Raw genomic sequence first — 14,770 nt, forward strand, 5'->3', positions numbered from 1 at the left:
AAGTTGGTCTGTAATATACATCATCCGATGAATATCTGCCATCCATCGATAATATAATCAATAGATTAAAATCGACACATATAATTCAATTACGACGATGGAAATTCATGATTAAATCCAGAACAAAATAAATTTATCAGCTATTGATCATCTTCATCAATGGCTAATTGCCAAGAAAAGCTGAATTTAAAAGAAAAACACTAACCTGAGCAGTATGAGGGCAGAGAAAACCAACAAATTAGCAGAGAAATTGCAAATAAAACAAATATCAGATTAATTAACCCCTCACCTGAGCACAGAGGAAGTAAGTGTGTAAGTGTAACCGTGTAGAAAGCAAGCAGATCAACACTCAGTAACTGATTCGTAGTAGGAAAGTGTTGGAGGCAAAAATATTTCACCATTTTCGCGCGTTTTAGAGCCCAAACTGGAATTGAGATCATGGGGAAATAAAAATAAAAAATAAAAAAAAAAAATTAAAAATAAAGGTTTAAAAACTTATTTTTTTAACAAAAGCAACTAAACAAAAAACTAGCTACTATTTACTCCACACACACAAAAAAAAAAAAAAAAAAAAAAAAGTAAAAGCACATCGACAAGCATTAGCTAACTCATGGGCCCTAGTTAGAGGTGTCTTAACCGAATCGAACCGATTGGACTCTAACTATTAGTCATAAAAGACTAATAAGGGCATAAAGGTAATCTTTTAGTAAAAAGTCCCTAACTTAGGGTTCCGTAGAAGTCCCCCTAGGGTTTAGTAGTTGAGTCGAGTACGTATTTCCAGTAATTTTGCTTAGATTTTCAATTAATCAATTTTCGTGTTTGTGATCATTTATGTGCATTAATTTCAACATGGCAAGCGATTTGAAAGAATGGGAGAAACTGAACTGACAGAAGACGAAGTTGCGGTGATTGGGAGTGAATCTCTTGAGGCCGATGTTGGAGAGTCGAATGTGCAATAGAAACTATCCTTCGTAGGAAAGTTATGCACGATCAAACCCTATAATTCGGAAGCCATGCAAAAACCATATAAATGCACCAAAAGCCACAAAATAAGAAAGAAAAGGTAAAACAAAGACCAAATGCATAAAACTAAGCATTTATTAAGAAGGAAAGCTATAAAAAGAAGGTGAAAACAACCTAAATACTCATCAAACGGGTGCCATTTATGAAACCCATCAAGTACTTCATACTTTGTGATGATGATGATTACAAATGATGAGTGATGAGTGATTTTGTTATGTCAAGGCACGCTTAAAAGTTATGTTAAGATTTAATGACAAAGGATTCGTAAAGGAAGGATTATTTGGTTATGTATCTGTGATGTGTGTGAAAGTGACACTAAAGTTAGGCCGTAAGAGCTAAGTGTGTGGAAAAATATTATTTCGAGAAGAGTCAAATGATGGTGACTCTTAGGCTGGGTAAGCAAATAATGTAGGGATCAAGCCCCCAAATCTAGCTCTACATTGATAGAGATGACCATCAGAGATCCCTTGATATGATCATGCGTGGAAATGTATAAATGCATTTTATTACAGCCGCACCCCAATGTGAGGTTGGCTACGTATTCGTAAAGAATCAGGCCGAACATAGCTCTAGCCGAACCTTGCACAGGTGTGTGTATAGTTCAAAGAGATCTTTGAAGAGTTGTAACTGTAGGAGTTTATAGGTACTACGCAGCGGAAATAAACATGAATCATATTCATAAAGCACCTAAACCAAGGATCATTGCATAACACATAAAGAACACATAATTGTACCTTTGAAGCGTGATTCCACGTGCGATCGAGCAAGAACAAAGGGAGATAAAGAACCCCAAGCGTGATTCCTCTACTTGGTCCACGGGCACAAGTTAACCTCCACTAATGCTAGTTAGTCGTGATTGAACGCTTCAATCAACCTTCAACGGAGAAGAGAGACACAAGCTAACCACAAACCACCACGACGAACACCACGAGCCACCATGAGGGGCGCCGCACGTACGGACGTGAAGGAGAGAGAAGAGGGCCGTGAGTGAGGAGAGTGTTTAGGGTTTTGGGATTGGTTGCCTTGATGTCAAAATTCGCAGTGTGTGAATTATGATTGGTTACTGCAAACCCCTAGGCATGGATCTTATTTATAGATCTCATCTTCAAATAAGAGCCCATGTCAAAAGCTGACAAGGGAATAATCGCGTCGTCTAACGACTACACCTAGATCAAATATAATTTATACACCTAAACAAACCTAATACAAGTATAAGGCAAGTATAGGGGTCGAACCACAAGGAGACATGCATAAGCACCACATTCACTACTCAATACTTAAGCTACCTCGGAACGAGAAGTGTGAAAAGCTAAGAAATTAAACTAGAGATTAAGAATGATTAAAACCAATATAACTAAGCACCAAGGGAAGTAGGTAGATGCAGTTGCCAATTGATCATGCAATAACACGAAAGCAAAGCAATGGTAAACTAAGCATGTAAGAATATCGAATTAAAGCTCAATCCAACCGCCTTCCGGGGTCAATCAAATCCTCCTAACATAGCCTCTATGTTTCCACACTAGAACCATATATTAGAAGGTGCAATCAAAGAACTATCGATAGTAATGGATCTTAACTAAGTCAACTTCCGTTTCTTGTTAGCAAAGATTCACCTTTAATCAACTAACAATGTGCACTTGCAAGAAGATTAAAGAACATCAAACACACAAAGACTTTAATCACCATTAACAAAACCCCAACATCATAAGCATGAATCAATCAACAACTACACCATCCCCACACCCTTGGCTAGGGGACTACTCATAAATCATTTTGAAAGCAATATCAATCATCAAATCAATAAGCATCAACATGATCAATAAGCAATGAAGGAAAATCAAAATAAGCAAATAAAACTAAATACAAAAGTAAAGAAAGAGAGTAAGAAATTGCTCATTAATTGAAGATGAAGATTTACAAAGGTTCAAGCAAGCTCCTTCTTCAATATCCAAGTTCATCAATGGAAATCCACACTTTCTCTCTCTACTAATGAAGTTCCTCTCACTAGATTAGGGCTAAAATGTTTCTAAGTAATGATAGATGATCCCCTAAACTTCTCTACAGCCTATATATATAGGTCCCCCAAAAGATACAAAAATACGAAATAATAAAGACCGCAGCTCAGCGGTGCGCGCCCGCGCACATACACTGCGCGCCCGCGCAGAAGTTGGGTGTGCGCCCTCGCAGATCTTGCGCGCCCGCAGATCTGTGGGTACGGAAAATGAGACCCATGGATGCGCGCCTTCTCTCAGCAATACTGCGCGCCCGCTTTTGAGGTGTGTGCGCCCGCACACAAGGCGCACACATGGCGCACGCAACACTCTGTTTTGGTTCTGCTTCTGATGCTGTGCTGTGCGCGGGTTCTCCCAGAGCTGCGCGCCTGCACACATCAGCCGCGCGCCCGCACACTGAGCGCGCACAAGGCGCACAAATCTTCTGTTTGTGTTCTGCTCAAGGAGCCATCCTGCGCGGGTTCTCCCAGAGCTGCGCGCCCGCACACAGGGGAGTTTGGGAGTAAATTGCTCTTCTTCCAATGTCTTGGTTCCTACAAAACAAAAACAAAGAAAACAAGGAGAAAGGCAAACAAAGAAAAGAGGAACAAAAAGGAGAGAAAAGGGGGCAAACAAGCTACAAATGGGTGGGAAAAACCCGTAAAGAGTACACTAAATTGTGGCATAAATGCCACTCATCAAATTCCCCCACACTTGCTTCTTGCTTGTCCCCAAGCGAGGGAAACCAAGGCAAAAGACAACAAACACAACATGACAAGGTTCAAGAGGATCAATCTAATGCCACGGTGAGAATTGCTCAAATCGGACTCAGATATAATGACATTGATCAAAGAATACTTACCTTTCTCAATTCAAGAGGGGAAACACGCTTTAAGATGCTCAAGGTTGAAAGAGACAAACCTAAGCTAAGCATAGAGAACTAATGATTTCATCTTCCGCCCTAGCCCCATCCAAGACGGTCCTCGTTCTCTCCACTTGCTTCAATTCATCCCCTAGTTGGCTCCTCATGATTCCGCGAGGGAACCGGAAAAATCAAATCCATGTGGAACAACGAGGCTATCCCGACATCTCAACTATGCGTACTCTCTCCATAGGGTTGAAATCTATCTCCCTCCACCGTTTCCTTGATCACGCCCCTCTAGAGTCCAAGGGTCTTAGTTAGGGTTGTAATGTCATGGCTAAAGGTTAAGGTAGGGAATTAATTTGAAAATTTTGGTGGAAACTCCTAAGTGAAGCATAAGAGCGGCCATCTCTCAAAAGCAACATAGGAATCTAACCTAAGTTTCAAATCACCACCTTCAATACAAACTACATGACAATACTACTTTTTTTTTTTTTTTTTTTTTTTTTTGAATGGCTCTTGGTTTTCATAGATTACAACTTCCTTGCCAACCTTTTGCACACTTTCTCATGAATAGACTTTCAATACCTCATTCAAACCAAATTACACAACTTCCTTGCTTAAAATCAAGACTCTCAAACCCGAATCTCACAAGCCGATGCTTCACTAACTACAAGGGTTGGTAGAACATGGGCCGCTAGGTTTGTAACGTGGTTTAACCAAGAAAGGGGAAATAAGGCTCAACATGGCTAGCAAGTAGGTATACGTAAAATAAAAAAAAACAAATTTGTAACAAAACACAAAGAAAACGAAGAAAAATGAAAAGAGATGCCCTCTTCCTCCTCTAGAGTTATATGATCACGGTCTTGGGAGCTAGATACCAACACAAGGATTAAGACACGCATAGCTAAGGATCCAAAATGCCGCTCAACAAAAGTGATGGAGGCTTGAACAATAAACGCTCACATGGGATATGAAAGTAAGCAATTGCCAACCAAGGGAATCCTATTCACTACGGAGAGCAACACCATCTTACCACTTTCCCGTGAACTAGGGGTTCAAACGTCCTCAAGAGTTCTAAACCGGGCTACCTTAGCTTAAAATGTGTCTAGTTCAACCCTAAGCACTCTCAAACCGTGAAGACCCTCTTCAACTAGGAAGGTAAGCATTCAAAAGAATATATCATAGCAAATGCACATAGGTCCACATTTCCAAATGAACAAGCAAATTCTCAATTTCCAAAATTTTCTTCTTGTCATGATTATGAATGTCACATAAGGGAAAGAAAAAGAGCAACACACAAAGAAAAAGGAAGAAGTCAAGAAGGTTCATAAAGGAGGCATGCAAATCATATAAATCCCGATCGACATACAATGATCGTTGAATACAACATCAACGATCCCAGGTTCCTTAGAACCAAAACAATCAACCTCGAACCATTCAACTCTTTCCTAAACTAACCTAAGCTATGCAACCAATCAAATATTTAAAGAGTTGAGAAGGATAATTTGTCACCCAGTTACGCTTAGAAAACGCAAGTCCACGATCGTTGAAACTCCATTGCTCGGAAATATTCGGGGAATGCGCCCATAAGCCCTACAAAATGTCAAAGACCAAAACAACTCGGCAAATATTTGGTTAGTAGTAAGAGAAATATATACAAAGCAAAAACAACACAAGAAAAAGTTTGGATTAAAGGGGAATTTGGATTTTTGAAAAGAAAGGGAGCCAAAACAACACAAGGTTTCATTAAAACATCATCATCATCATTTTGTTGAAAAGAGGGGAGGGAATCTTCCAAAAAGACACCTATTGGCCCAAAATCACGCCCCATAAAAACAAAGCCCTTGAATGGAACAATAAACAAGCACCCCCCCACACTTGAACGGAAAACCGTCCTCGGTTTGAACAAAGTGGAAAATAGGGTGGGAGGAAGGGCTAAACTCGGCCCGAGGGCCCTAGTCCTCCATGTGAGAACTAGAGCTCTCTCCATAAGGACGCCACTCGTAGTCGACGTCGATAGGAGGGCCATGGGGGTCCCAACCACCGGTGTAACCCGGTGGAAAACCACGGTTCCGGTATAACTCTTGCTGGTAATCCGGAAGAGGGTCATAGGGAGGGGGCATCTCAAGGGGCTCGGATGTGTACATGGGGTAGTTGGGGTCCCCACGGTAATCACACCCCCCCCGGTGCCTTGTAATCATACCCCTCAGAGGTGGGGTAGTTCACTCGGGGGGTCCCTTGAGATGAAGGCCCGGACCAATAGGGCCAAACCGGTTGACGGGGATTGCCGTCAGAATGCGGTTCCTCGTAAGAAGGAACCGGCCCCTGTTGGGGCGGAAAATACGGATAGTTCACCGGTGGGGTAAAATGTCCTTGGTTTACATGCCAATCATAAATGTTGGCATTGTAAACCGAGTACCCATCGGCGGCCTCCGTCAACCGGTTTACCTGCATTGACAGGTTTTGGAAAGCTTGCTCAAGGTTAAAAGAAGAAGAGGAAGAGGCCATACCTCCCTCACTAGAGGAGGGGACGCGCAAACCTTGGGGTCCCTCCCCATACTGGAAACCTTGAAGTTGAAACCCTTGTTGTTGTTGTTGCTGATGAAACTGCTGTTGCTGAAATTGCTGTTGCTGTTGGAATTGTTGTTGTTGTTCTTCTTGTTGTTGTTCTTCTTGTTGTTGATGTTGTTGCTGCTGATGTCGCTCGCGAATGATCATATTTCGCTCACCTCCAAGAGCGTTAGGAAGGACACCATTGTCCTTAGGAACCTTCCACACATTCCTCGCGTTCCTCTCCAAGGAAGTGCGGCTTGGGAATGGAAGAATGCAATGGTGTTCCCTCTCAACACACCAATCATGGAAGTTGTTCACATCGTCGGTTGGTTGGATGAAAACTGACTTCCTCATGTAGGAGATGTCCACGAATATGTCTCTGTCTCTTCCCACCCGTGTACAAAAAGGGAAAAGAACCTCACCCCCTAGCTTCGAGGCGATCCTTGAAATCATCCCTCCTAAGGCAATCTCTCCCGTCTTGTTCCCATTCTTGATTGCCTCGCAACAAAGCACAAACCAATACCCCATGTTAAGCCGCCCACTCAACTCCTCCTTTGTGGCGACCCAAAGAGTGAAAAGCTCCTCATGAGAGAGTTTACTCAAGTCTTGCTTACTAAACACCGCAAACCCCAAGATGCGGTGAAGGATGCGGAGTGCCGGGTGGATGATTTGGCTTGCCACCGAGTACCGAGTACTAAACTCATCCGAATCGGTAATTGTCCGCCACCAACGGAAAGCATCGTACTCGGGGAAGAGCTCGGTGGATGGGGCAAGTAGGTCGGCGTCGGGGTTAAAGTCTAAGAGGTCATTTAGACGCCGAAGAGAGACAACATGGCGGGCATTGAAAAGTTGGAAGGAGATTTGGAATTCGTTGTTTCCAACGGGTTCCTTCTCAAAGGAAGCGAGGAACTCGTAGGTGGGTTCTTTGAAGGTTGGGTATTGGTGCTTGATGAACTCACTCATCCCAAGGTTGTCAAGAAGGGACCGAAGGTCCTCATCTATCCCCAAATCACGCATTGAGCGTTGATAGTAGTGTCGGGTGGGGTTAAGCTTGCGTTTGAGGAGTGTTTGATGGAAGGGTGCATGGTGTCGGTTCACAAACTTTAAAGTGGGAAGAGAGGATTGTGTTTGGTTTTGATTTTGGGAGGAGGGTTGGGGCTCATCAACTGACATTCTAGGCTCCTTTCTACTCCTTCTCCTACCGCTCATCTTCACCAACTTTACTCAACAACCCAAAAATACCAAGAACACCAAGGAGAGATCCACAATCAAGAATACCAAATCTTTCCCACAACAACAACAACACTTGAAGCCTTTGATTTTGTTATCTGAAAAGGGGTTAGGGGCAACAACTTTCCAGGATACAAATAACACAAGAGGAAAACAACTATCACCAACAATATTCAATGCCAAAATTTGCAATACTCAATCACTAAAGAGGCAATCACTAAGTAAAATTCAATATCAAGAATCAAAAACTCTTAACAACATACATTTTCAATTCTACATGCATTAACAATTTTCAATGCTCAATATCAAGCTAGTGATCACTCACAAAATTCTCAATATCCAAGTCAAGTAATTTGCTAGGCAAATTGCATAAAAAACGACAGTTTCATCAACAATACTCACAAATCACCAAGAAATTCATGACAAATTCCGCAATTATAAGCAAAACTACCCCAAAATCACACAAAATCCATACAAGCTCAATTTTTGCTTAACAATCCTAAAACATGATCTTATCTAAAGAATCAAAACCACAAAGTACTCAAGGATTAGGATTATACCACAATTGAAGAGCTTGAAGACCTTCAAGAGCCCTCACGCACCACCACCTTGACCACCGAAGAGCAACCACGAATTTGGTGAAAAATGGGTGATTTTGAGAGGGGAAAGTGATGAATTTGTGAGGAAATTGAGGGAATGTAAGGGATTTGTTGAGATTCCGAGGAATTAAGTGAGATTAGAGGGGATTTGGGAGGTTAGGGTTTAAGTTCTTGAGGAGAGAGAGTGAGAATCGTGTTTGTATTTGGGAAAATGATGAAAGAATAGGGGAAAAAGGAGACTTAAGCCCCGATAAACCCAGGTCTGCGCGCCCGCGCAGGTATACTGCGCGCCCGCGCAAGTGAACTGCGCGCCCGCACTGATGTCGCACACACGTCGCGCAAAACTTTCTGCCAGAATCTGAAATTTTGCCTGTTAAGCTGCGCGGGTTCTCCCAGGCCTGCGCGCCCGTGCAGCCTTTGTATGCGCGCCCGCACAGATGTTGCGCAGATGTCGCGCAAAACTTTATGGAATTTGAACTTCCCTGTGCGCGGGTTCTCCCAGGCCTGCGCGCCCGCGCACAGGGTCTTCATCAAATCCTCTTGTGCATGGCTCCTCGCTCACTTTTAAGTCTCCAAACCTCAACCTAGCTCCAAACATAACACCAAACGGCCTGCAAAAATAGTTATGTATCATGCTAGATGCACCGTTTATCAAAGACTCAATTATAATCAAAACTCATAAATCCCAATAATCCAAAGTTGTAAAATGAAAAACTAACAAGAAAAGAAGAAAGTAGAAGAGGTTTAGAAACTCGGGTTGCCTCCCGGAAGCGCTTTTGGTTAGCGTCGTTAGCTCGACGTTCTTCGAGATGATTAAGGAGGGTGGAATTGACGATGCACATCAATTAGAGTAACTGAAATTGGTTCATCACTTGGGAATCCTTCAAAATAAGGCTTGAGGCGGTGGCCGTTGACTTTGAAGGGGGAGTGCCCATCTTGGAAAATTTCATAAGCACCATATGGAAACACCTCCGTAATAATGTATGGCCCACTCCATCTTGATCGGAGCTTGCCCGGGAAGAGTTTCAACCTTGCATTGAAGAGGAGCACCTTTTGCCCTTTGACAAAATCTTTCTTGATGATTTGAGCGTCGTGCCACGCTTTTGATCTTGCCTTATACATGCTTGCATTCTCATAAGCACTCAACCTCAATTCCTCTAGCTCATGTAACTCTAAAAGCCTTTGCTCCCCCGCACTATGGTGATCAAGGTTGATTTGCTTGATCGCCCAATGAGCACGGTGCTCCATCTCCACGGGCAAATGGCAATTCTTCCCATATACAAGCTTGTAGGGGGTGGTCCCAATTGGCGTCTTGAAAGCGGTCCTATAAGCCCATAGAGAATCGATGAGCTTAGAGGACCAATCCTTCCTCGTTCTGGCAACTGTCTTCTCTCAAATCATTTTGAGCTCTCTATTTGTGACCTCCGCTTGACCACTTGTTTGGGGGTGATAAGCAAGCCCCCGCTTGTGAGATACCCCATATTTCTCAAGTAGTCGCACGAAGGTGTGGTGTTTGAAATGTGACCCCCCATCACTAATAATTGCCCTTGGAACACCGAATCTTGGGAAAATCACTTTCTTGAAGAGGTTGACCACCACTTTTGAGTCATTTGTTGGAGAAGCTACGGCCTCTGCCCATTTGGACACGTAGTCAACGACAACCAAAATATATTTGTTCCCTTTTGAGGAGATAAAAGGCCCCATGAAATCTATCGCCCACACATCGAAAACTTCAAGCTCAAGGATGGGGTTTTGTGGCATTTCATCCCTTCTCGAAATATTCCCCACCCTTTGACATCTATCGCAGGTCTTGACAAATATCCAAGAGTCCTTGAATAAGGAAGGCCAAAAGAGCATTGATTGGAGAACTTTTGAGGCGGTTTTCTGAGCACTCATATGCCCACCACAAGGAGAGGAGTGGCACATGTGGAGAACACTTTGAAACTCATCATCGGGAACGCATCTCCTCAATAACCCATCAACCCCTCTTTTCAACAAAATCGGTTCATCCCAAATATATCTCTTTGCCTCGTGCTTGAGTTTTCGACGTTGTTGTGAAGTGAAATCCGGAGGTATGGCACCACAAGCCAAGTAATTCACAATATCCGCATACCATGGAGCCGACTTCACCTCAAGAACGTATAGCACATCATCCCTTAAAGCATCCTCTATTGGCAAACCATCATCCTTGAACCTTGCACCGCCCAACCTTGAAAGGTGATCCGCCACCACATTTTCGGCTCCCTTTTTATCTCTCATTTCATAATCAAAGTCTTGGAGAACTAAAACCCATCTCAACAACCTTGGTTTAGCTTCCTTCTTCCCTATCAAATATTTGAGAGCCGAATGGTCGGTGTACACAATTGTCCTAGAACCAATGAGGTAGGTTCTAAACTTCTCAAATGAGTGAATAACCGCTAAGAATTCCTTCTCGGTGGTTGTGTAGTTTCGTTGAGCGTCGTTGAGAGTTTTGGACAAATAATGTATGACATGGAGCTTCCCATCCTTTCGTTGCCCAAGAACCGAACCAATAGCCTCGTCGCTTGCATCGCACATGAGCTCAAATGGAAGAGACCAATCCGGGCCTTGGACAATAGGGGCGGTGCAAAGGGCCTCTTTCAACCTACAAAAAGACTCATGACAAGCATCATCAAATATAAACTCTTTATCTTGTTGCAATAAGGATGTGAGAGGTTTTGCAATCAAAGAAAAGTCTTTTATAAAACGCCGATAGAACCCGGCATGGCCAAGGAAAGACCTCACTTCCCTCACGTTGGTGGGGGGAGGAAGTTTCTCAATGACCTCTACCTTGGCTCTATCAACCTCAATGCCGGCATGGGAAATTTTGTGCCCAAGAACAATCCCACTTTCTACCATAAAATGGCACTTTTCCCAATTTAGCACGAGGTTAGCCCTCTCACATCTTTCTAAGCAACGAGATAAATTAGATAGACAATCTTCATAGGTGGCCCCTTCAACGGAGAAGTCATCCATAAAGACCTCTATCTCATCCTCAATCATATCACTAAAAATGGACATCATACAACGTTGGAATGTTGCGGGAGCATTACAAAGCCCAAAAGGCATCCTACGGTATGCATAAGTACCGTAGGGACAAGTGAAAGTCGTCTTCTCTTGATCCTTGGGGTCAATCGGGATTTGGAAAAAACCCGAATAACCATCAAGAAAACAATAGAAGGAATGCTTTGTAAGCCTCTCCAACATTTGATCAATGAACGGTAATGGAAAATGATCTTTGCATGTACTTGTGTTGAGTTGGCGATAGTCAATGCACATGCGCCAACCGGTTACAAGCCTAGTGGGGACTAGTTGATCATGATCATTTTTCACTACCGTCATTCCCCCTTTCTTAGGTACAACTTGCACGGGAGATACCCAATCACTATGAGCAATCAGGTATATAATTCCCGCATCAAGAAGCTTAGCCACTTCCTTCCGCACAACCTCTTGCATGGAAGGGTTAAGCTTCCTTTGTCTTTGCCTAACGGGTTTGGCATCTCCCTCTAGATCAATTTTGTGCATGCATAAAGAAGGACTTATACCTTTGATGTCATCAATGGTATAGCCTAAATCTTTCTTGTGTTTTTTCAAAACATTGATCAAGAGGGAGGTTTGCTCCTCCGTTAGGTTGGAATTAACAATCACGGGGAAAGACTCATTAGAACCAAGAAATACATACCTCAAGCCCAAAGGTAGAGGTTTCAAATCTACCTTTGGTGCTCCCTTACCATTGGTGCTCTCTTCTCTTTCCTCAACTTGAAAAAGGTCATGGGTGTGAAAAGCCTCCTCCTCCATGCTCTCATCCATGCACTTGCTCTTGCTTTCCTCTAGCAAATCCTCATAGAATTGAATGTCGCCCTTGTGAACACCTAGCTTAGGATCATTCAACAATACACTCTCTAGGGGATCGTTAGAAGCATGCAAATGGGAACGAGAGAATTCACTAAGCATGGAATCTAGAACATCTACTCTAAAGCATTCACTACTTGAGGAAGGTTGTTGCATGACACTATTCAAATCAAACTCAATTGAGTCATTGTCAATTTTCAAAGATATTTTGTCTTCCTTCACATCAATAATGGCCCTAGAGGTGGCTAAGAACGGCCTACCCAAGATAATAGGAATCCTTTCATCCTCATCCATTTCTAGCACATAAAAATCCACGGGGAATGTGAACTTCCCTACCCTAAGGGGGATGTCCTCCACTTTCCCCATGGGAAATTTAATGGACCGATCCGCTAGTTGGAGAGTGGTGTTGGTGGGGTAAAGGGTTCCTACACTAAGCTTTTGGTAGACGGAGTAGGGCATGAGGCTCACACTCGCTCCTAAATCACATAAAGCTTTGTCAAACTCAATCCCATTGATAGAACAAGGGATGGAAAAACTACCCGGATCCTTCAACTTAGTGGGAAGTTTGTTGGAAAGGATTGCACTACAATTGGCGGTCAAGCTCACCGTCTCACACTCCCTTCTCCCACTCAAAAGATCTTTCAAAAACTTAGAGTAATGGGGCATTTGTTTCATAGCATCTATAAAAGGGAGGGAAACATGCAAATTCTTGATCACATCCAAAAACTTCCCAAATTGAGCATCAAGCTTAGCTCTCACAAATCTTTGGGGAAAAGGTAGCCTCTCCTCTCTAGGTTGGAGATTTAGGGGCAAGGGGGTGGTTTCTTTTTCCTTTTGCACCTCAACATCCCTCTCCCTCTCAACATTAGAAGGTTCCTTGGTTCTCTCACTCCCCCTCTCCAACTCTACTTCATTTCGAGGTTCTTCCTCAACTAAGGGGTCACTCCCTACTACCTTTCCACTCCTTGTTGTCACGGCATACAAAGGTTTTGGGTTGACTCCTTGACTAGGGATAGAGGAAGAAGAAGAAGAAGAAGAATTGGAAGCAAGTTGGGCAATTTGGGTTTCAAGCATTTTCATATGAGCATTGGTTCGCTTCTTTTCTTCCTCATTCCTCTTCTTTTCCTCCTCATGCATCTTCATGATGGCATCTAGCTTAGCCATCACGGGATCATTAGGAGGGGCCTCTATTTGAAGAGGTTGTTGAGGTGGAGGAAGTTGGGATTGATGGAAACCCGGAGGCCTATTGGTTTGGGCATAGTTAGAAACATTTTGGCCCCTATTGCCTCCGGTTCCTTGGTTGGGAACATTACCTTGTCGATTATTTCCCATGTTACCTTGATCACCAAAATTTTGATTTTGATGGTCTTGGTATCGGGAGTTGGGTTGTTGGTTTTGGTAGCCATACCCTCTTTGGTTAGAGTAGCCTCTTCCATTGAAATTGGAAGGGCCTCCCCCACCATGATATTGGTTACCATAACCACCACCACTTTGATTCCAACCACGGTTTCCACCTTGATTCCAATTCCCCATTTGATTGGGGTTTGGCCTCAAGTTCCCTACATTTTCCATTCTAGGAGCAAAATTCATAGCATTGACATCTTCTTGGTTATCATCATGTTCATAGGGAGGGGGTTGGACTTCACAAGCATACACACAATGGGAGGTATCATGATCATAGGTTTCACAATTTGAGCAAAACATGCATCCTTGAGGCATTTTATTATAAGGAGAGGGGGAAGAAGTGGCCATACCATTGCCTCCCTTGGTTGAAGGGGAGGTATTACCATGAGGATTGGACCTTTCTTTCATCATTTCATCCATTTGCTTGGCCATCTTGGAGATTTGGGAAGAAAGGTTGTTGATTGTGTTGGCTTGCTCCAATGCATAGACACCTTTGCTAGAAGTGGCCTCCCTTTCTCCTTCGTACCAATCATCATAATGCTTTGCGGCCTCCTCTATGATGCATTCCACTTCATCCTCTCCCTTGTTCATGATTGGACCGCCGGCGGCGGCATCTAGGCTTGTTCTCCCTTGAGGTGAGAGACCTCCATAGAAAGTGTGGATGAGTTGATACTTGGGTATCCCATGATGTGGGCATTGGCGTTGAAGCTCCTTGTACCGGTCCCATGCCGCACTTAGAGTCTCACCACTCTTTTGGCGAAAGCCTTGGATCAACGATCGAGCCTCGGCGGTCTTCCTATGGTTATAAAATTTTCTCAAGAAAGCCGTAGTCACTTGGTCCCAAGTTGTGAGAGAGTTAGGGGGCACCTCCTTCTCTAGCCATTCTAGACCTCTCCCAATTAAAGAAAATGGAAACATCTTGAGGCAGATGTACTCTTGAGTCACCCCGTTGGCTTTGATTGTGTCACAATATTTCTCAAATTCTTTTAAATGCTCATGAGGGCTCTCAAATTTTCCACCCGAGAATTGTTTCCTCTCTATCAAAGCAATCAAATTGGGCTTGATTTCGAAATTGTTGGCTTGAGTGGTAGGAGTTAGGATCCCACTTTGGGCTCTAAAGGCTTCGTGAGCCCCAAGACGACTCAAAGGTGTATTCTCTCCCATTTTAGGACCGTCTTCACCTCCGGACTTAAAGTTTGAAAAGGGGTTGATTTCCGGACTTGATAGCGAAATAG

General features: G+C 43.3%; 1 non-coding gene across 1 annotated transcript; it reads left to right on the forward strand.

The window, feature by feature from the left end:
* The first annotated feature begins 14,214 nt into the window (after positions 1-14,214).
* On the forward strand, positions 14,215-14,320 carry LOC145599921 (small nucleolar RNA R71). The gene has a single exon (XR_014104168.1). It is a non-coding gene; the product is annotated as a small nucleolar RNA R71 (small nucleolar RNA).
* The last annotated feature ends 450 nt before the right edge of the window (positions 14,321-14,770 follow it).

The sequence above is a fragment of the Chenopodium album genome, chromosome 20 (assembly GCF_948465745.1).
Source record: "Chenopodium album chromosome 20, dcCheAlbu1.1, whole genome shotgun sequence".
NCBI classification, from domain to species: Eukaryota; Viridiplantae; Streptophyta; class Magnoliopsida; order Caryophyllales; family Amaranthaceae; genus Chenopodium; species Chenopodium album.